At 39.2% G+C, this 24339-nt stretch overlaps 2 pseudogenes; one reads left to right on the top strand and one right to left on the bottom strand.

The window, feature by feature from the left end:
- Positions 1 to 14841: 14841 nt before the first annotated feature.
- On the bottom strand, positions 14842 to 22249 carry LOC107807122 (DExH-box ATP-dependent RNA helicase DExH12-like; annotated as a pseudogene).
- A 1188-nt stretch (positions 22250 to 23437) lies between these two features.
- On the top strand, positions 23438 to 24060 carry LOC142175762 (ethylene-responsive transcription factor ERF003-like; annotated as a pseudogene).
- Positions 24061 to 24339: the final 279 nt, after the last annotated feature.

Raw genomic sequence — 24339 nt, 5'->3', positions numbered from 1 at the left:
TCGGTAGAGTAGTGACGAGGTCAGGTCAGGCCCTACTGGAGAATAAATAATGGCATGGTAAAATGTTTAAACAATATTATAAGATAAAATAATAATGGAAATGAATCAAGTAGTATGTCACATTTAATTACATCAAATAATGGCAAATAAATACCTCGTGGAAACAAAACAGAATTTTTTTCAACTTTAAGAAAATCACACAATAATCAAAGGCAACTGCGGCCATAAATAAATATCAATAAAGGCACTCCCGAGGTACCGCCTCGTAGTCCCAAATCATAAATAAATTCACAATATCTCATTTCCTTATCTCACCGCGGGAGCCTTCACAATTTATTTTAAAGAAAATATTTTTTCCGAAATAGCATCCCGCGTTTTAGCCATCCTTATCACACCGCATGACTTCTAGTAGTTCCCCTACTAGCCACGCGTATCAAGCCACCCTTATCTCACCGCATGCGTTTCAATACCCAGACCTTATACCACCGCATGCGTATCAATATCACAATATATCACAATTTGCACCTCAGGTGCTCAAATAATTTAACTTGCCAAAATAATTCATCAACAATATTATTCCACAATAAAGAACTCACGACTCATATCAAAATAACTCAACAATAATATTTTTCCACAATAAAGAGCTCACGGCTCATGTCAAAGTAATTCAACAATAATATTTTTCCACAATAAAAATCTCACTGCTCCATCACAGTGAGTACGAAAATCTTACAAAAACATTCAGGAGTAAATAATTCAGGAAAATAATATTTCAAAATCTTAAATACGTTGCTTCAATATCAAGTTTAAAAATGTCAAATACTTCATATTAATAATATTTAATTTAAAGAAAATCAACCTTCAAATAATTCACAGAATAAAAGAAACCAAGTTTCAACTAAACAGGTAAAACAATTAGCAGGAAAAGGTCAAGCAAATTTAAAATATAAACATTAAATCAATAATGAAGAATATAACAAAATAAAATAATTTAATTAATGTGCAACAGTGATCTACACAATTTAAAACATAATCTTTCACATTTAGCCCGTGTACACACTCGTCACCTCGTGTACATGACTTTTCACACATTACAATTATCAATCCTAGGAAAATTTTCCCCACACAAGGTTAGACAAGTCACTTACCTCGACTTGCTCAAATTTAACCAAGTATTATGCTTTTTTCTCGATTTTCCGACTCCGATCGACTCATATCTAGTCATAAATAATTCTATACAGTCAACAAAAATTATAGTAATCAATTTCATAAGAAAATATTACATTTTTCAATAAAATCCGAAATTAGCTAAAAATTTGTCCGTGGGGCCCACATCTCGGAATCCGGTGAAACTTACAAAATCCGACAACCCATTCAATTACAAGTCCACCCATACCAATTATATCAAATTTCGACAACAACTCGACCTTCAAATCTTAAATTCACGGATGGAAGATTTTGCAAAAATCTTGAATTTTCTTCCATAAATTCACGGATTCATGATGTAAATGGGTATGGAATCATGAAATATAAACAATATAGGATAAGGAACACTTATCCCAATATTTTTCCGTGAAAATCGCCCAAGAACCATGCTCCAAAAATCGAAAACGAAATGAAAGAAATGACCATTTTTGGTCCTTAAGTTTCTGTCACTAAAAGTCCATTTTCCGTTACTAAAAGTCCACCAAAAACTGCTCTACTAGCCTTCCTTCAATCAATCATAACTTTATGTACAAATGTCCAAATGATAAATGGTTTAACTTTCTAGAAACTAGAATCAAACGACTACAACTTTCATGTCTTGCAACTTTTCTGATTCCTTATTAATTGCGAGATATAAGCTTCCAAATTCGGTTCCACGCATTAGAAATTCTGGCGAAACTGCTCTATTAACCTTCATTCAATCTATCATAACTTTCTGTCCGAATGTCCAAATAATGAATGGTTTAACTTTACGGAAACTAGAATCAAACTACTACAACTGTTATGTTTTGCAAATTTTTTGATTCCTTATGTATTACAAGATATAAGCTTCCAAAATCGGCTCCACGTATCAGAATTTCTGGCGAAATCATTCTACCAGCCTTCATTCAATCCATTATAACTTTCTGTACAAATGTCCAAATAATGAATGGTTTAACTTTCTGGAAACTAGAATCTAAAGACTACAACTTTCATGTTTTGAAAATATTTGGATTCCTTATGAATTGCAAGATATAAATTTCCAAAGTTGGCTCCATGCACCAGAAATTTCTGCAAATTTCTGGCGAAATTTCTAGCAACCCTCTTTGTCCGAAATCCATTCTGTTTACTTTCCGAAATCCACCCGAGACCCTCGGGACCTTAACCAATTATTACAACATGTCCCAAAATACAATATGAACTTAGTCGAGGCTTCAAACCACATCAAACAACATCAAAACAATGAATCACACCTCATATCAAAATCTATGAACTTTGAACTTTCAAATTAAATATCTTGTGCCGAAACACATCAAATCAATTCAGAATGACTTCAAATTTTGCACACAAGTCATAAATGGCATAGCAGAGCAATTTCCAGAATCGGATTCTGACCTCGATATCAAAAAGTCAACCTCCTGGTCAAACTTCCCAAAAATTTAACTTTTGGCATTTCAAGCCTAATTCCACTACGGATTTCCAAATAAAATTCCGATCATGCTACTAAGTCTAAAATCACCATACGGAGCTATTGGAATCATTAAAATTTATTCCGGTGTCGTTTGCACATAATTTGACATTCGGTCACTATTTAAACTTAAACTTTTAAGTTTTCATCAAAATTCCATATCTCGGGCTAGGGACATCAGAATTTGATTCCAGGCATACGCCTAAGTCCCAAATTACGATACGGACCTATCGGAACTGTCAAAACACTGATCCGAGTTTGTTTTCTCAAAATATTGACCAAAGTCAACTCAATTGAGTTTTAAAGCTCTAATTCACATTTTAATTTATTTTTCACCTGAAAACTTTTCGAAAAAATTTTACGGACTGCGCACGTAAGCTGAGGAATGATAAATAGTACTTTTCGAGGTCTTAAAATTTAAAATTAATTATTAAATTTAAAGATGACATTTTGGGTCATCACATTCTCCACCTCTAAAACAAACGTTCGTCCTCGAACGGAGTTAGGAAAAGTACCTAAGTTGGTGAATAAGTGTGGATAACAGCTGTGCATATCATGCTCGGTCTCCCAACTCGCCTCCTCCACTGGATGTCCCCTCCACTGAACCTTCACGGAAGCAATGTTCTTTGACCTCAGCTTTCGAACATGCCTATCCAAAATAGCCATTAGTTCCTCAACATAAGATAGATCCTTGTCCAACTGAACCGAACTGAAGTCTAACACATGAGATGGATCGTCGTGATATTTCCGAAGCATGGAAATATAGAATACCGGATGAACCACAGAGAGACTAGGTGGTAGTGCAAGTTTGTAAACCACATCTCCAACTCTCTCAAGAATCACAAAAGGCCCAATATATTTAGGGCTCAAATTGCCCTTCTTCCCGAACCTCATCGCACCCTTCATAAGCGAAACCCGGAGCAATACCCGCTCACCAACCATGAATGCAATATCACGAACCTTCCGATTCGCATAACTCTTCTGTCTAGATTGGGCTGTACGAAGTCAATCCTGAATCAATTTAACCTTTTCCAAGGCATCCTGAACCAAGTCTGTACCCAATAGCCTAGCCTCGCCCGGTTCGAACCAACGCACTGGGGACCGGCACCGCCTACCATACAAGGCCTCATACGGAGCCATCTGAATGCTTGACTGGCAACTGTTGTTGTAAGCAAACTACGCAAGTGGTAAGAACTGATCCCAAGCACCCCCAAAATCTATCACATACGCACGAAGCATATCTTTCAGTATCTGAATAGTGCGTTCGGACTGCCCCTCCGTCTGAGGGTGAAATATTGTACTCAAATCTACCCGAGTACCCAACTCACGTTGTACTGCCTTCCAGAACCATGATGTAAACTGCGTACTCCGGTCAGAGATGATAGATCCCGGTACGCCGTGAAATCTGACAATCTCGCGAATATAGATTCGAGCCAACTGCTCGGAAGAGTAGGTAGTCATCATAGGATTGCAATGAGCTGACTTGGTCAATCTATCCACAATCACCCAAGCTGCATTGAACTTCCTCTGAGACCGTGGGAGCCCAATAACGAAATCCATAGTGATCCTCTCCCATTTCCATTCTGGAATCTCTAACTTCTGAAGTAATCCACTCGGTCATTGATGCTCATATTTCACTTGTTGACAATTTAGACACCGAGCTACATACTCCACTATGTCTTTTTTCATCTTCGCAGCACCCGGATGTATGGAGTACCGCAAACTGTGAGCCTCCTGGAGAATCAATTCACGAAAACCATCTACATTAGGCACACATAGCCTGCCCTGCATCCATAATACACCGTCATCTCCAATTGCGACTTCTTTGGCATCACCGTGTTGAATTGTATCATTAAGGACAAGCAAATGGGGGTCATCATATTGACGCTCCCTGATATGATCATAAAGAGAAGACTGAGAAACCACACAAGCCAAAACTCGACTCGGCTCGGAAACATCCAATCTTACAAACTGGTTGGCCAAGGCCTGAATATCCAAGGCCAAAGGCCTCTCTGCTACCGGAAAATATGCTAAGCTGCCCAAACTATCCGCCTTACGACTCAAGGCATCGGCCACTACATTGGCCTTCCCAGGATGATAGAGAATGGTGATATCATAATCCTTAAGCAACTCCAACCATCTCCGCTGCCGCAAATTAAGATCCTTCTGTTTAAACAGATGTTGTAGACTTCGGTGATCGGTGTAGACCTCACAATGGACACCGTACAAATAATGCCGCCAAATTATTCAAGGAACGAACAATAGCTGCTAACTCAAGGCCGTGGACCAAATTTTTTTTCTCATATACCTTTAACTGTCTGGACGCGTAGGCAATCACCCTACCGTCTCGCATCAACATCACGCCGAGACCAATACGCGACACATCATAATACACAGTATAAGACCTTGAACATGTAAGTAATACCAACGCTTGTGTCGGAGTCAAAGTGATCTTGAGCTTCTGAAAGCTCAACTCACACTCGTCTGACCCTGTAAATGGGGCACCCTCTTGGATCAATTTGGTCTTAATAGTTGTTCATAATCAATTACAGAATCGTCATTTAACCTCATGTTAACAAAAATCTCGTTGCAAACCTTCACAATACTGATAACTAGATACGTGGCATGAAGACCTCATAATTATTTATCCGTTTAATGAGTCATATTTAACGCCACCCAGGCGGGCACCTACCTCGTAGGTTAAAAATTAATAATTACAACACGAATTTGACAACTATGCACAGAGAATTTCATAAAAAAAATTCAAATAAGCCTAACAGGCATGACTCCCTATTAGTACTATAGTACAAATTTAATTTCACAAGGGAGAACTTAAACACAAGAATTTTCCTCACAAGGATCTCGTCCTTATGTAACTTCCACCGCAGCTCGTAGCTCGGTTTAAACATATCAATTTATATAAAAATGTGAGGATCTCGTCCTCAGTTCTGAATCACAAGCAATATGCACATCGTGCCAATTGAAAATTTCAATTTTCTCCTTTTAAATAATTTCGGTTACACCAAATCACAACACATAATGAACCCCACACTGGTAGGGCATATAATTCACAATTTGCAATTAATTATTCAGAATTTACATCAAAATTTACCGAAATGAGTAACAGAAAGCCACATTTAGCCTCGCAGCTCTTATTAGTGACCAAGAATCATAGGCATAGTTATCTCCATAAAATCTCCCAACATGGAGAAAATACATAAGTAGATTATAGAATTATGAAGCTCACTCATAAGTGGAGCACAATATGAGGACTCGTTTTGATATTGAGAATCGAATCAAGTTAAGAAAATTATTCCTTTATATTAAATTAAGGTCGTACCTGTAACGACACAATCTGATGTAGCGACCTCCGCCATACCGTAAAACAAATATATTAACGGTTGGGTCTCCACCTCTAGGACGCCTTTTACCCGTCTGTCCTCCACCCCTAACTGGTCGTGTGGGTGGTGTAGTAACTGCAATGGGGCACGTAGCCTGAGTGCTTTGATGAAATAAGTCTCTCCCAAGTTTGGGACAATTTTCTCATGATGTGCCTAGTATCACCGTATTCATAACAACCCCTTTGCGGGTTAGGCTGCTCATATTGAGTCTGTGCCAAATAACTGTAATAACCATTGTAGGAACTCATATCGGTGGTGCATTAAAAGAACTTACTAGAGCACCCCGAGTAATCTGATGTGTGGGCTGGGCTGGCCGACTGCCCGAGCCCCCTCCATAATAATTTATACTTGCAGAGTAGAATCCACGCAATCCCCCGGAACCTCGAGACGTCTTGGTCTCCTTAGTTTCCTTTTTTCCTTACCCCGAACACATTCTAATATCTTGGCAATTTATACAACTAGCAGAAATTAAGTATCGGCTTGTAGCTCCCGAGTCGTAGAAAATTTTACGATCATAATTGAGTCCTTTAACGAGTCTGTGGACTCGCCCTCTAGCTGTAGGAAGCAAAGTAGGAGTATGACGTGCTAACTTATTGAACTTGATGGCATATTCTGACACCATCAATGGTGACCTGACGCAACCGTTCAAACCCTATGCGCCATGCATTACGGAGAGTCCGGAAAACAAACTCTTTCAAAAGCGTTTCTGAGAGCTGAGCCAAGTGGGCGGTGTTGCATTGGCAGGTCTGCCCTCTTCATAGTCTTGCCATGAACACCGGTGGAGAATTATCTCTCCCAAGGTAAATTTCTTCTTTTGTTATGCTAACTCAACACTGTTGAGCTGACCCATTTCTTAACTTACTCTTTGATTCTTCTTTGGGGTAACTCTTACCCCTATTTATACACAACGATCACAAAAGTAGAGCTCCATACAGACAAATCTTGGCACGAACCACATAGACCAGAATCTCGTCAACAACTGTACTTCATCAGAAGCACCCCAAAATCCGCAACCGTAATGTCCACGCTGAGTAGACCTTATGTAATTTAGAGTTGTTTCTATAACGCAAATACCAACCTTATCCTCCACAAAATCTCAGGCCTTAAACATGTGTAAATTTTAGGGAACCTTACAGTACCACATATATACATTTAAGGCCAAAACTAATATAACTCATGACCCCGCAATCCACCCATTGATAGTGGACTCCCCCTACTCGGCACGAAGTCATAGGTCACAACGTTCGATGATCCACAATAATAACCTTCACAGCTTGTATAAATCAACTAGATGCCAAAGTCCGTTGCACCCCCCACATGATTCACTAGGTGATCTCTCAAAACGCCTGCATCTTCAGTCGGAACCACACGTTGAGGCAATGTTTGAGCATCTCTGGCTCCCTCGTAGTCCATATACGGCATCACGAACCGTCGACGCACAACTGATACCGAGTGTGCAATGTCATACACGAGTGGATACAAAGGAATATAAGATATATGTTTCAAGCTAAATCAATGCCGCACGATAAGGAGTCAAAGAAGTGAATATTTCCTAACAGTTCCATAGCCTCTCGAAGATAAGTACAGACGTCTCCGTACCGATCTGCAAGACTCTACTAAACCTGCTTGTGACTCATGACACCTATGAACCTAGTGCTCTGATACCAACTTGTCACGACCCCAAATTCCCTCCGTAGGATGTCGTGATGGCACCTAGTCTCTAAGACTAGGTAAGCCTATCAATGCGGAATAATAATAAATATCTGAAATAATTAAACTACAATTCAAACAATTTCAACTCCCAAAACCCGGTAGAAATAAGTCACAAGCTTCTAAGAATTTATCCTCGATGTCTCTATATAACAGAGTCTAAAGAAAATAAGGAAGCAACATAACAAGAATAGAAGGGGACTCCGGAGTCTGCGGGCATTGGCAGATATACCTCGAAGTCTCCTCGTACATCTAGTTTACTGATACGTGGTCTGATAAGATGTACCTAGATCTGCACAAAAAGATGTGCAGAAGCGTAGTATGAGTACACCATAGCGGTACCCAGTAAGTGCCAAGCCTAACCTCGGTAGAGTAGTGACGAGGTCAGGTCAGGCCCTACTGGAGAATAAATAATGGCATGGTAAAATATTTAAATAATATTATAAGATAAAATGACAATGGAAATGAATCAAGTAGTATGTCACATTTAATTACATCAAATAATGGCAAATAAATACCTCGTGGAAACAAAACAGAATTCTTTTCAACTTTAAGAAAATCGCACAATAATCAAAGGCAACTGCGGCCATAAATCAATATCAACAAGGGCACTCCCGAGGTACCGCCTCGTAGTCCCAAATCATAAACAAATTCACAATATCTCATTTTCTTATCTCATCGCGGGAGCCTTCACAATTTATTTTAAAGAAAATATTTTTTCCGAAATAGCATCCCGCATTTTAGCCATCCTTATCACACTGCATGACTTCTAGTAGTTCCCCCTACTAGCCACGCGTATCAAGCCACCCTTATCTCACCGCATGCGTTTCAATACCCAGACCTTATACCACCGCATGCGTATCAATATCACAATATATCACAATTTGCACCTCAGGTGCTCAAATAATTTAACTTGCCAAAATAACTCATCAACAATATTGTTCCAAAATAAAGAGCTCACGGCTCATGCCAAAATAAATTATCAATAATATTTTTCCATAATAAAGAGCTCACGGCTCATGTCAAAATAATTCAACAATAATATTTTTCCACAATAAAGAGCTCACGGCTCATGTCAAAATAATTCAACAATATTATATTTCCACAATAAAGAGCTCACTGCTCTATCACAGTGAGTACGAAAATCTTACAAAAATATTCAGAAGTAAATAATTCAGAAAAATAATATTTCAAAATCTTTAATACGTTGCTTCAATATCAAGTTTAAAAATGTCAAATACTTCATATTAATAATATTTAATTTAAAAAAAATCAACCTTCAAATAATGCACAGAATAAAAGAAACCAAGTTCCAACTAAATAGATAAAATAGTTAGTAGGAAAAGGTCAAGCAAATTTGAAAATATAAACATTATATCAATAATGAAGAATATAAAAAAATAAAATAATTTAATTAATGCGCAACAGTGATCTAAACAATTTAAAACATAATCTTTCACATTTAGCCCGTGTACACACTCGTCACCTCGTGTACACGACTTTTTACACATTATAATTATCAATCCTAGGGGAATTCCTCCCACACAAGGTTAGACAAGTCACTTACCTCGACTTGCTCAAATTTAACCAAGTATTATACTTTTTTCTCGATTTTCCGATTCCGATCGACTCATATCTAGTCATAATTAATTCGATACAGTCAACAAAAATTATAGTAATCAATTTCATAAGAAAATATTATATTTTTCAATAAAATGCCAAATTAGCTCAAAATTTGCCTGTGGGACCCACATCTCGAAATCCGGTGAAACTTACAAAATCCGATAACCCATTCAATTACGAGTCCACCCATACCAATTATATCAAATTTCGACAACAACTCGATCTCCAAATCTTAAATTTTTGTTTTTGGAAGATTTTGCAAAAATCTTGATTTTTCTTCCATAAATTTCCGGATTCATGATGTAAATGGGTATGGAATCATAAAATATAAACAATATAGGATAAGGAATACTTACCCAATATTTTCTCGTAAAAATCGCCCAAAAATCACCCAAGAACCGTGCTCCAAAAATCTAAAACGAAATGAAGGAAATGACCATTTTTGGTCCTTAAGTTTCTGTCCATCTGTCACTAAAAGTCCATTTTCCGTTACTAAAATTCCACCAGAAACTGCTCTACCAGCCTTCCTTCAATCAATCATAACTTTATGTACAAATGTTCAAATGATAAATGGTTTAACTTTCTGAAAACTAGAATCAAACAACTACAACTTTTATATTTTGCAAATTTTCCAATTCCTTATGAATTGCGACATATAAGCTTTCAAATTCGGTTCCATGCATCAGAATTTCTGGCAAAACTGCTCTACCAGCCTTCATTCAATCCATCATAACTTTCTGTACGAATGTCCAACTAATGAATGGTTTAACCTTCTGGAAACTAAAATCAAACGACTACAACTGTTATGTTTTGCAAATTTTCCTCTTCCTTATGTATTGCAAGATATAAGCTTCCAAATTCGGCTCTACGCATCAGAATTTCTGGCGAAACTGCTCTACTAGCCTTCATTCAATCCATCATACCTTTCTTTACAAATATCCAAATAATGAATGGTTTAACTTTCTGGAAACGAGAATCAAACTGCTACAACTTTTATATTTTGAAACTTTTTGGATTCCTTATAAATTACGAGATATAAGCTTCCAAAATTGGCTTCACTCACCAGAAATTTCTAGCAAAATTTCTTCAAATTTCCAGCAACCCTCTTTGTCCGAAATCCATTCCGTTTACCTTCCGAAATTCACCCGAGACCCTCGGGACCTTAACCAATTATTCCAACATGTCCCAAAATATAATACGAACTTAGTCGAGGCTTCAAACCACATCAAACAATATCAAAACGACGAATCGCACCTCAAATCAAAATCTATGAACTTTGAACTTTTAAATTCTATATCTTGTGCCGAAACACATCAAATCAATTCGGAATGACTTCAAATTTTTTACACAAGTCATAAATGACATAACAAACCTATTTCAATTTTCAGAATCGGATTCCGACCTCGATATCAAAAATTCAACCCCCCGGTCAAACTTCCCAAAAATTTAACTTTTGGCATTTCAAGCCTAATTTCACCATGAACTTCCAAATAAAATTCCGACCATACTCCTAAGTCCAAAATCACCATACGGAGTTGTTGGAGTCATCAAAATTCTATTCCGGGGTCATTTGCACATAATTTGACATCCGATCACTATTTGAACTTAAACTTTTAATTTTTCATCAAAATTCTATATCTCGGGTTAGGGACCTCGGAATTTGATTCCGGACATACGCCTAAGTCCCAAATCACGATACGGACCTACCGAAACTATCAAAATACTGATCCGAGTCCGTTTGCTCAGAATGTTGACCAAAGTCAACTCAGTTGAGTTTTAAAGCTCTAATTCACATTTTAATTCATTTTTTACCTGAAAACTTTTCGAAAAATTTTACGGACTGCGCACGCAAGTCGAGGAATGATAAATAGTGCTTTTCGAGGTTTTAAAATATAAAATTAATTATTAAATTTAAAGATGACATTTTGGGTCACCACAATGACCCTATAGCAAAGCAACTTCTTGCTCTAGCCAGTCAAGGCAAGACTCAAAAATTTTGGGAGGAAGATGGTCTCCTATGCACCACTGGCAAAAGGGTGTACGTGCCCAAGTGGGCAAATCTCAGGCGTACGCTGCTAAAAGAGGGTCATGACATTGCCTGGACAGACCATCCAGGACAAAAACGCATATTAGCCATGATTGAGCCGTCTTACTACTGGCCTCGAATGCGGGAAGACATTGAGGTGTATGTGCGCACCTATCTAGTTTGTCAACAAGACAAGGTGGAATCTAAACTCCCTGGGGTTTACTTGAGTCGCTGCCTGTTGCGGAGAAGCCATGGGATAACATCACCATGGACTTCATTACATGTCTTCCAAATTCAGAAGGGTTAGACACCATCATGGTGGTTGTCGAAAGATTCACCAAGTATGCAATCTTTTTGGCTACCACGGCCAGTTGCAAGGCTAAAGAGGTAGCGCGTCTATTATTGAGGGACGTCGTAAAACATTGGGGTGTGCCGAAGCAGATCATTAGTGATTGAGACCCTCGATTTACTAGCGCATTCTAGAAGGAGCTATTTAGCTTGTTAGGATCCGAGTTGCACTTCTCAACAAGTTTTCATCCTCAAATGGATGGACAAACATAGAGGATTAACGCTCTCATAGAGTGATACTTACGGCACTACGTCAGCACCAACCAAAGGGATTGAGCTAAACTACTTGATATAGCCCAATTCTCTTATAATTTGCAATGGAGCGAAGCAACCGAGGGAGTCCCTTTGAGATTGCAACTCGGTAATAGCCCAACACCCCACAATCATTGCCCGTCAAAGTCGGATTGAAGAATTCGGGCGCTTATCACATGGCCAAAACTTGGGAGGAACAAGCCGACCTAGCAAGGTCGTATCTTAACAAAGCCGCCTGTAAAATGAAGAAATTTGCGAATCGAAAACGTCGTCGAGTCAACTATAGGATTGGAGACAAGGTCATGGTGAAATTGATTCCACGACAGTTCAAATCACTGTGAGGCATCGGTCATAGCCTGACTCGCCGATACGAAGGCCCATTCGAGATTGTTGCCAAGGTGGGTATAATCTCTTAGCGACTGGACCTGCCGCGTCATCTAAAAATCTATCCCGTCTTCCACGCTAGCCAACTGAAACCATATTTTGAAGACGTGGAAGACAAGGATCGGGCGCAGTCCAGCCGTAGTCAAATTTTTATTACTCCACCAACAACAGACAAGCAAGTAGAGGCTATCATAGACCATCAATTGGTCCGTGGGAAAGGATGGGGCAATTCGAGCGCAGAACTCCTTGTCCACTGGAAAGGAACTTTGCCAGAGGAAGCATCATGGGAGAAATACGAAAATTTATGGCAGTTCAGAGAACAAGTCCACAATTATCTTCAGTTGTGCGGCACCAGGATTGTCTGCATATCAAGTAGGGGAGAGTGCACCGCCCCGCCGTCACACCTATTAGTTTTCCGCAATTCCAGTGACGGCGAGGCTTACCTGAGCTCAAGTCTTGGACAGCCATCAATGGGAAAATACTTAGGCCCTCACGAAAATCATTGGATGCCATCAAAAGGCACATTTGGCCGAAAGTCAGCAGACCAAGGGACAAGCAGCCGAAAGTGGAAGAGCATCTTTGACATTCTCGGCCATGGTTGACAGCAGGATCCCTCTAGGCTGCCTTTCCAGCTTTGCTAGGTTGGAATGCACCAGGCAACTTGCCATTTTTACCAGGCTGGAATGCACCAGGCTGCTTGCCAGCCTTGCCAACCCTGCCAACCACTCCCCTTGTACAACCCTTTTGATTTCTATAAATAGTTATTAGGCTCATTCTTTGTAAGCAACTTCGTATTGATAAATACAACAGAAAAGGGCATATGCCTCCCATATCTTGGTCTCTTTCTTTCGGTGTTTTCTTACTTGTTTCGTGTGTTTGTCATTGCTTCAGCACGATTATGCTGTTTGTTCTATTTAGGACTGAAGCCTTAAGGAGCGTTTTTGCTTATAGGGTTGTCCCACGCTGCTTTTGAAAAATCGGCCCCGTGACATCTGCCTTTAATTGGGCGCGAAGAAATTGTGTCATTTACTGTATATTTATAAAAGTAATCATTTTCTTCTTGTTTTTTATTGGGAACTTCTCAAAGACTCAAACAGATTGCACCTAATATAAACAGTGTAATTTAAAACTGCAACCGTTAGACTAATTCAATTACAGTACCGAGTTGTCATTTCAATTTGATAAGCACCTATCTGACCAGTTTGAGTCTTGAGAAGTTCCCAAAAGTTCCATTAATGCCTTATCAGGCCTTTTTTTTCTTTTCCAATTAACACAAATTGAACTGTTTGTCCACACTATAATTCCCAAGACATTTAACCTTTAAAGTCCTTAGTTTTTTTTTAAAAAAAAAAAATTCTTCGACCCTTTCAATTTACATTACGTTCCTCAGTCCTTCTACTTGAATGAAACTCAAACATTAAGCTTTTATCTTGGGAGAAATTTAAAAATAGCCAGATTTACAAGTGATCATTCAAAAATAGCCGCAGTTTCAAAAGTAATCGAAATTCAAAAATAGCCAAATTTACAAGTGATCATTCAAAAATAGCCGCAGTTTCAAAAGTAATCGAAATTTAGTCACTTTTCATGTAAAAATAAATTTGAACGAAAACATTATTCAAAATCCGGAAAATACTCCAGCATAAGTATGCTGGAACTCCAGCATATTATACTGGAGTTCCAACATAAGTATACTGGACTTGCAGCATAATATACTGGAGTTCCAGTATAATATACCGGTCCAGCATAATATACTGGAAGTTCATACACAGGTGCACCGATCTCCAGTATATTATGCTTGAACTTTCCGTGTTGCAGCAAAATAGTGGCTATTTTTCAATGACTTTGCAAACGTTGGCTATTTTTGAATGACCAGTCCGAAAACTTGCTAGCCCGTGCTATTTTTACCTCAATCTTGCCACTTTAGTTTAGGGCTTTTTCACTTTTAGCGTGGGCCAGAAACTATTACATTTGGCAGCCGAAAAGTGTATAAAATTTATATAATTTTTGTATATAACATGCAGAATGTAAAAATTATACCAAAAATATATATTTTCGGCTATTATTTTGAAAGCAGTTATACAATGTCATTTTCTCATGTTTTAGTTTAGACTTCTTGGCATTTCTTTTGATTAGTATATTGGTAGCTCTCTAAGCCATGGTTAGGAGCATATCTCAAGGTTAGTAGCTTAGAATTTCGTGGGATTTAGAGTCCATGGTTGTCCATAGAATCTCCGCTAATTGAATCTTTTTATTAATTACGAAACATGTCTGTTTGCAGTCATAAGATAGGGGTAAAATTTGACGTACACATTACCCTCCTCAAACCCTATTTGTGATTACACGGTTTATTGTTGTAGTTGTTGTTTGTTGCCTCTGCATGTTTGCTCATGAAAGAGGGAGCAGTGAAACAAGCGAAATGAAATTGCTTTTGATTTAAGCATATCTTTAGCAGAAAGCCACTATAATATGCCGTTTCTAGCAGCGTACTGACTAATTAATTTACGAATCTTTTACAAATGATGTACACATAATCTAATGTACAGATTCTTTTATCACAATCTCTGATGAGATGAGTAATGCTTGCAAGTTGAGACAACTGAACCTTCTTCCCACTCTTACAAACAACATTTCAATTGACAATCTTTCAACTGCAAAAAATTAAACTTCACATACGCCCTATTAGACATCAAACAGCAAGATCTATTCAGGTTCAAGATCAAATCCATATTACTGCTCAGTGGATGGAAAATCTTTTGAATGGGATCGAAACTTCGAGTTTGACATTTAGCCTTCAAATCCAACAAGATTCGTAATGCCAAGAATCAGGGAAGGGACAAGGCAGAATCAGAAACCTCTTAAGTGAGAGAAAAACAATACTGATATCAAATAAAACATTATATGCCATCCCACCAGCATTTCAAACCATTTACCAAACCTATTAAGCAGCTGCACAATTGCCATTGAAATCTAGTCTCGATCGAAAAAGAAGGATCTAAAACAGAGAGCCACATAACTAATCGCCACTAGCTTGTCTATGGTAATAAATTAAGCATTTAGAGTATGTTCTCAAAAAAAGAAAAGAAACGCTACATCAATCTCCTACCATTGTCATCTTCAGCCATTGCTTCTTTAACGTCAAGAGTAAAACTATATTCCTGATCACAGGCCAGAAAATAAGAGTCGCAGACAAAATAGAGTGTGTAGGTCCTCGTTCCAGCATCTGCAGGCGCAGTAAACTCCAGCTTGACACTACACTTCCTTTGGAGGGACGTAACTCTCTTAATGGCCAGTAATTGGTTGCTCTTTGTTTCGCCGATAACAAGCCACCATCCTTCTTCCTTGGCTTTAGGATATCTGGGTGCAAAAACAGGCCCAACCTCTGTTCTACCCTTAATATCTCGCTCAAGGGTTACCTGCACACTTACATTGTCTCCAGCCCTCACATTATCACTCTCCAGCACATCATATGTCAAATCAATGTCTGGAAACCGATTACAGAACCGTTCAATATCCATAAGCTCTATGTCCGACATTTGAAAGAGCTTGAACCGTTCAATATCCATAAACTCTAAGTCCGACATTTGAAAGAGCTCATGCTTCTCGTCAACTTTCATCTTCACTAAATCAAACACTGTCTCTATACTCTTTCCTGGATTTTCTAGGCACTTACTAGCCAATTCCGCTGTGAAGTGTGGAACCTGGAAAAGCACAGAGTCACGTTCCCACATTCCCTGTGTCACCATCTGGCTTACCTCCATTGCTAGAATTGCTAGACTAAACCATCCATTGCTGGAAATAACATCAACCATTGCTTGAAGCAGCCTAGTAGCAGAAACAAGCACCTCTTGCTGGTCAGAGGCAAGATTGCCACTCACCACTTGCCTAGAGAAATGGGCTTGCAAAAGAGCATTAGCCTTTATGTGAGGATCTGTGTATATCGGATTCTCAAAAGAGAAACGCTGGTGATGAATCAACCTTCTTATCAACTCCTCCTCACCTGGTCGTATAGGCAACTGTTCATATTCCGAAGCTGAAGCCAATATTTCCAGCATGCCCTTCAACTTCGTTTTGGAGGTCAAAGAAGAGTTAAAACGCTCTATTGTCGTGTAACTGATATAATAATATGACGCTATCCTGCCAAGATTCATAGGTGAAAGCAAAAAGTCATCCTCAACGGCGACACATTTGCTTGCCTCCAAGTCACTGATAGCATTCTCCACCAGCTGCGAGAGGTGGTCAGAGAGATGCCTGTGACCAACACCCAGCAAATTGTAGTAATTTGGATTCTGTGTCAGCCTTCTGTACATGAAGGTCCATGTTAGGTAATTCACAGCATCCTGCTTGTTCTGAATAACTCCAGTAACCACCTCAGCATTCAAATTGTCATGGAGATAGTACTGCAGATGGCTTTCAACTGGGAATGCTTCATACAAGAACTTCTTATAGTAGTCCTTCCGTGGTGCATGGCAGAGGATGATACACTTCCCAGAGCTATCTACAAAAGGACGACTAGCACGACCCATCATCTGCAACAAATCAGTAACTGGATAATCAGCGTACTGTGCATTTTCCCTACCATCATAGTACTGAGTTCCCATGACCACCACCAAATGTGCAGATACTGCTACTCCCCAACACATTGTACTGTTCATTACACACACTTGAATCCATCCAGTTTCAAACAACGTCTTCACTATATCCTGATCATTGCCACTCAATCCCTCATGCAAGTAGCCCACGCCATATTTGAGTGTCTCCTTCAGCATAGATTCATTGATCCTGTTGACAAAAGGCTCCAACTCTTCTGCAGATCGTAGCAGAAACATAGGTGTGTCTTCGATGTCCATGCTTGAATAAGTCATCAGATCTAGGGCAGTCAAGCGTGCATGCTTCCTCGTAGGAACATACACGATTGCAGGTTTTCCTTTCCTTGCGTGTCGGACTATTGCAGTATATGTGGGCTTTGTCATGGCTTGCATCCTAGCTTCAAAGTTAGCAATATCAACACCCTGAATGCGTATTTCCAGTGGCACAGGCCTGACAGTAGGAGGAAAGTTGAAGAGCCCATGAGATGTAGCCCCAATCCATTCTCCCAAATCCTTGGCATTAGCTAGGGAAGTTGACAAAGCGACGATCCGGATCTTGTTCTCAACCTGGCTTGAGATATATCTCATCCGAGAGACGATTACCTCCAGGATTGGGCCACCTTGACCACCAATCAGGTGCAACTCATCGATTATGAAAAGACTGACTTGCTGAACATGCTTACACTGTTTCCAACGACGAGATAAAGCATCCCATTTCTCAGGCGTGCTGATAATTAATTGACCCTTCTCCAACAGCTTCAGATCACTGGTTGTCTCCCCAGTTAATTCAACAACTCTCATTCCCAGAGAGTCTCCAAATTTCTTCTTCCAATCACTGAATCGCTCCTTGGCAAGAGCCTCTAGTGGAGCTATATACACAGCACGCATGGCATTATCAGGTCCTTTCTGATGATTCCTCAATATGGCAAATTCAGCACAAATGGTCTTCCCACTACCAGTTGGAGCTGCAACCAAGACATTGTCATCTGAATTGTACAACACTGTGAAAACCTGAGTCTGAACCGGATTGAAATGCTTAAAATCTTGACAAAGTGCTTCATATGCTGGATTCCTCAATGCAGTTATTGGCAGAGGTTGTAAGTCTAGTAACTCGGTGGGAGGAGGATATTTCTCAGGCAAAATCAGGTGTCGGAAAGAGACTGGCAAAACAGTTTCGGACCCTAGCCATCTGTCTGAGACAACGCGAATAAAATATTGAGGGGGCAATGGCTCATATATTGGGACTGTGAAGTTCAAAGTATGGTCTTCATCAATATACTGCTTCTTCAGCATGAAATATTCATAGTGAAGAATATATTCTCCATCATCATCTTCAACAACCACCCAGAAAGGTTCTACAAAACCATGAACCATGTCGTCCCATTGGAAATCCGGTGTAATAGTCAATTCTACCCTCAAAACTGACCGGGTAATTGGTTGAACATGTGCTGTGAGGTTCAGCTTTGGGAACTGATGAATAAACTCGTGTAACGTCCTTTCCATCTTCGGGGACCGGATAAGCTCTCCCAATTCTTGTGATGAAAGATCATAATAACGCTCCCAAGCCAAATCTTTCTTCTCCAACTTCATCAAGATCTCATTTGGTATGCCATGGAATTGGCGAAGTGGTGTCTGTACACTCCACATCCTCTTGCTTATCATTTTGCACCATTTCAAGGCCTTCTCAGCTAACTGAGCCCATCCTCTTTTCAGAACTATCTCAAAAAGAGCTCGCATGAGACGTGCAGCACTCTGAGTTATATAAACCATGTCTGATGACAAAGACAACCCTTCAAGCTTCAGCTGCGAAATATATGCCTGCAGTAGAACATTGATCTTGGCACTGGGCTCCTCAAGACTCTCTCTGATCGGGATGGGAACACGATCCAGAAGCTTTGCCAATTCCATCTTCTCATCTTGTCTTATCGTTGCATATTTGAACTCCTCACTGAGAGAGAAGAGTCTACAAAGCTCAATATCACCCATCGTCGGTTTCAAGTGCTCATTGTATGTGGAAATTGTCCCATGAGTTATGTAGTAATAGCTAGCAATGCGACCCAGGTCAGTCACCTGAAAATATCCACTTTTTCTATCATACTTAATCAGGTTGTTTTTGTCCAGTAATGTAGCTGCAGAATGAACCAAGTCAGCACACCTTTCCTCCAAAGCAAAGTCAGTTTTGAGTCCATAAAGAGTGGGATTTCGTACCATTCGAACACAGAGGTAAGTATAGAGGAGCCACTTGCATGCCTCTTTGGCATTCTGCACCGTCCCAAGGACAATCTCTGCGTTCAATTGATCAGGCAACTTAGATATAAATTGACTTTCAATAGGAAGCTGCTGATTCATTAAAGAAAGATAATATTGCAATTGAGTGTGTCCAGTTATGATGATTCCTTCACCATAAGTATCATATTGAGGCCTTCCCGCACGGCCAAGCATCTGCATAACATCAAGGGGACTGAGTTCAGTCCAGGCTCCTTTTTCAGGATTGTATATCTGAGTGCCCTTTATAATGACAGTATGTGCAGGTAAATTGACACCTCAAGCTAAGGTTGCTGTTGAAACCAAAACTTGCACATGGCCAGCAGCAAAAAGTTCCTCCACAAGTTGCCGATCAGTTCTAACCAACCCCGCATGGTGAATCGCAAAACCATATGGTAGAACATCTTTGAGGTCATTGCTCTTGATAACATCAGTTTGAGGCTGTAGAATTTCCCGAGTTAAACTATCCTGCTTCAAAAACTTACCAAGGGTGTAATTAGCAAGTGCAGTATCCCGTATTGCCCGAGCTGTTTTAGCTGTTTCCTTCCTTGAATGGACAAAAATAAGCACCTGATGTTTTCCTGCAACACTAATCACCTTCTCATAGCAAACATCATTCATCAACTGGAATCTCTGCAGTGGCTTCTTAACAGTAATACCAATATACTGTTGAGCCAACGGTACAGGTCTATAGCTATTGTCAAAATGAAAGAGTCCTTTGTTCCGATCAACTTGCAAAAACACAGCCACGTCCTCATAATTTGGAAGAGTTGCTGATAATCCAACAAGCCGAATATGCTCTTTTGTGGTTTCAATCTGTCTAACAGTTCTCGCAATGATACTCTCCAGGACAGGCCCTCGATTGTCATGAAGGAGATGTATCTCATCAATAATAACAAGTTTAACAAGCTGTATATATGTGCGATCGCCTGACTTTCTTGTTATAATATCCCACTTCTCTGGGGTAGTCACAATAATTTGAGTCTCTTCAATCTGTTGACGAGTTAATGTTTGATCACCGCTCAACTCTTTCACCTTGACACCATAATGTTCCAACCGCTTGGAGAGATTACCAACCACTTCCGCAACAAGGGCTTTCATGGGTGCCACATATACAATCTTATAATTGTTGTGGTTGAATGATCCATCTTCGTTGCGGTTTAGTGCAATTTGCTGAAGTATAGTAAACATAGCTACATTGGTCTTCCCAGCACCAGTCGGAGCACAGAGCAAAATGTTCTCTGAGGTAAAGAGGGCAGTTTCATATACTTTACTCTGCACCTTGGTCAATTGGGTCATCCCGCTAAACGCTGGTTGAGCCCACTCTGGAATGGACGATATCTTCACAAGCTCTTGGCCAGGGGCTAGTGGCTTCGATTTCAACGCTGGTACATGAACTTCCTCATACCCCTTCTTATGAATCCTATAAGAACCCACTGGAAGCTCTAATGTCTTATTTGCCATCAATAAACCACCTTGATGAAATGCAAGGCTGTCAAGATCAAGCAACTCACGCTGCCCACCATTATCAACATCTCTATCAACAAGTGCCTTACTATCCCCGTTACCATCAACACCACCAGTCTCATCTTTAAGACGCCGAGCCTCTTCCCTAATGCTTTTTTCCAAATTCTTCTGCCTCTCTTTTGCTGTAACTCTAGTCGCGCGCAACTGCTCTAATATGGCGGCATGATCTTGCCCCAAAGCCAACATCTCTTCTTCAATTCTCTTCCTTTTCTCTTGGTCTTCAGCCCTTGCAAGACGGGTACACCATACTACCTTAAGCCGGTTCCCTAGGAGATATTTGATGAGACTGAACTTATCAAATTGGAGATGCACCAGTAGCTTGGTTTCTACTTGGCGATCATCATTCCCTTCAGCAAGAATTTTAAGAACTTCTTCAGCAAGCTTTTGGCTCTGTTGCGAATCCATCTGCTGCTGGTAAGCTTGAGAAATCTTTCTTTGAAGCCAATAAGAATCTATGTCCTGAACATTCAAAGCCATTCCTTCATCCGCCTCCTGCATCTCATCCTCATCAATGCCACTGCCCATTTGCATAGCGCCAGAACCATTGGCTTCCAGCACAACATCCTCCTCCTCTTCATCATCAATCTCGCTTACTTCATCTTCTTCTTCGTCTTCATTCTCCTCAAACTCAACTGCTACACCAACATCATAATCAAGAGCTTCATCGCGACCATCTAATTGGTAGTCAGTGATGAGTCGCCCAATCGACACCAACTTATCAAACACCTGGTCCGAAATAGGGTTTAACAGCTTTTCAATTTCCAATTTCTTTTCAGGGTTCTTAAAGTTACCGTCTTTAAACACGGCCAATATCTCATCAGCAGCCCCACTCACAATACTAAAGGGCTGTCCACCAATTTGCTGCTGAATAAGGCTGAGCATGGCTTCATAAGCAGCCCTAGTTTCCTTAGTTTTAGGCTGGTAAACTCCACCTTCCTCATCAATTGAATTAAGAACACTTTCTTCCCGAAGAAGTCGTCGTCTTTTGGGCTCAGAGTAAAGTGTGTCCCATTGCCGCTCCTTTTTCTTCCTATCCTTATCAGTTGGTCTACCCTTGTAAGCTCGATCACCAAATGTTTTGGGGTCTATTCTGCCATAAAGAGACTCAGGTTCACCGGTCGGTTCATGAGTTTCACGACGACGACGAGAATCGATGGTTAGGGTAAGATTTGAGTTTGCTCGATATTCATACTGTTTCAAACGTGCATGTGCCTCTGCACCACCACCCGAATCGGCCATCTCAAAAATCAAGTACGAGGGAGAGATTCAAAAGTGTGCTTTGCCACAAGGAAAAGCAGTATACGATGAAGCAGACGATAACAGATCCTATATATATATAGTTGACAGCCCCTCTGAATCCCAATTGGGGTTGGACTAGAAAAGTTCAACCGCAAGTAATGCGGGATTGTATCCCAATTAGGATTTGCCTGATTGGATTGAAAAAGTATGAGTTTTACTATCTCAAAACCGCCTAGCTATGCGTACTTTATCCCAATTGGGATTGGATTAAAAAAGTGTAGTTTTTTTTTTTATGTTGGTCAAATATATATAAACATAACAAACTGTTTTTTCTTATGGAATAATATAATATAAAGTAAAATAAGAAAAATTTAGAGAGAGATAATTAATAAATTTTTCTTGATAATTTAATACAAATGAGTAGAGAAGTTTCTAGTTATAAAAGAATTGCTTGGTGACCAAGTAACTAATTTTGGTGGTGACCAAATAACCAATCTTAGTGACCAAGTAACTACAATAGGTCATGACTAACTAATTTACTTCCAAGTAATTTTATAATACATGAATATTCACTTTTAATAATACTAGTATCCCCTATATGGATGAGTATAATTTTTTTAAAATTATACAAATATTATCAATGTGTTTTGAGTTATTAAAAAGTATAGCTTTCAACTTGCGACTTTGGATAATTTTGATACGGGGTTTTAATTTTATGAGTTAGGCAACTATCTTTTCTAGTAATAACACGGAACGAAAGCCTAAATCACAGTAAAAAAAGAAGCAATAACTTTTCTTTTTTGCCTTTCCCTTTTTATGTCAAATACCAATAAAATTTGTTGTCTTCGGATATTAAAAAGTACAATTCCACCAACCAGAACTTAATTAATTTTGCTAATAAATTTTGTGAGTTTATTGATTAGTGTAACTTCAGTACTAATAAATTTGTAATTGTAGTCATCTTTAATTTTATTTAGGAGTCCTACTCTAATGTAGTCATTCATAGTTGCAAAGTACTTACTATTCTAAGTGGATAGTTGCAATAGATACACTTGGTTTTCTTTACTTTAAGTGCGAATAAATCAGGTATGCAAGATAGACCTCAATTACAAGCCAATGAGTTGAATGAATTAAGAACTGCAATCATATACCGAGCTTGGTGATACTTTTGTTGGAATATGTAATCAAAATTAGACTATGAATCTTTCTTTTTTACGATATTAGTATTTGGGTCAACTTGTGCACACTCGATCCACCAGCATAAGTATTAGGTAACTCTGACAACCAAAGATTAGGCAGATGGGAAGAAATAATTTAGTTGTTGTTGTCTCTGCAGTAATATATATTGCATACCACTTAAAATTCTATATCCACCTATGTTTCAGGACTCAAAGTTACTGAATTTTGATAAAGTAAAAATTAAATGGTATATTTTGCTTGCAGGAAGACAAGAATTTGGTTAGGCATATTTGAGACAGCAATCAGCAGAAGATGCAGCAAGAGCATATGATAAAGCAGCAAGGCTTGTGTGTGGTCCAAGGGCTAGAACCAATTTTCCATACAACCAAAACATGCCACAGACATCTTCCTCAAAGCTTCTCTCAGCTACTTTGACAGCCAAGTTGCACAAATGCTACATGGCTTCACTTCAAATGGCCAAAACCTCAGCACAAGAACATAGAATCCAATCTTCACATGTTGATGTACTAAAAAATGCACCCATTCAAGAACATGTTGCCTATGAAATGAAACAATAAATGGTAGTGCCAAAGCCATCAGTATTGACACATGATGTGGAGAGCATACCACATTTGTGAAGCCACTTGAAGATGATCACATAGAACAAATGATTGAAGAACTGTTGGATTATGGGTCCATTGAGCTTTGCTCTAATGTTACTTCTTATTATGAGTCCATTGAACTAGGCAAGTTTGCACGCATACCTCGACTATTCCACCAGATACTTGCTGATGTTCCTCCTCAGTAATTGTCTCCTCTCAGGCCTACATTGCGTCTGAACTAGAAAGCTATCCAATTTGCTAATTTAACCCCATTGGTATAAGTTAAAGCTTTTTCATGAGCCTCTCTTTTTAAAATCTATTCATCATTAGTAGGTAGCCCTTCTCTTTGGTTCCTAGAGTTGTTGCTTTAAGAGCCTTCTATTAGGTGTAAATGATGTATATCCGGTGTACTCAAATATACTCTTTTATCGTAGAAAAAAAAAGTTACTGCAGTATTATTATAAGCATTACATATATATATATATATATATATATATATATATATATATATATATATATATATATATATATATATTTTCCAGCT

The sequence above is a fragment of the Nicotiana tabacum genome, chromosome 22 (assembly GCF_000715075.1).
Source record: "Nicotiana tabacum cultivar K326 chromosome 22, ASM71507v2, whole genome shotgun sequence".
NCBI lineage: Eukaryota > Viridiplantae > Streptophyta > Magnoliopsida > Solanales > Solanaceae > Nicotiana > Nicotiana tabacum.
The sequence above is the reverse complement of the archived record's forward strand: the minus strand, read 5'-3'. Positions and strand labels throughout refer to the sequence as shown.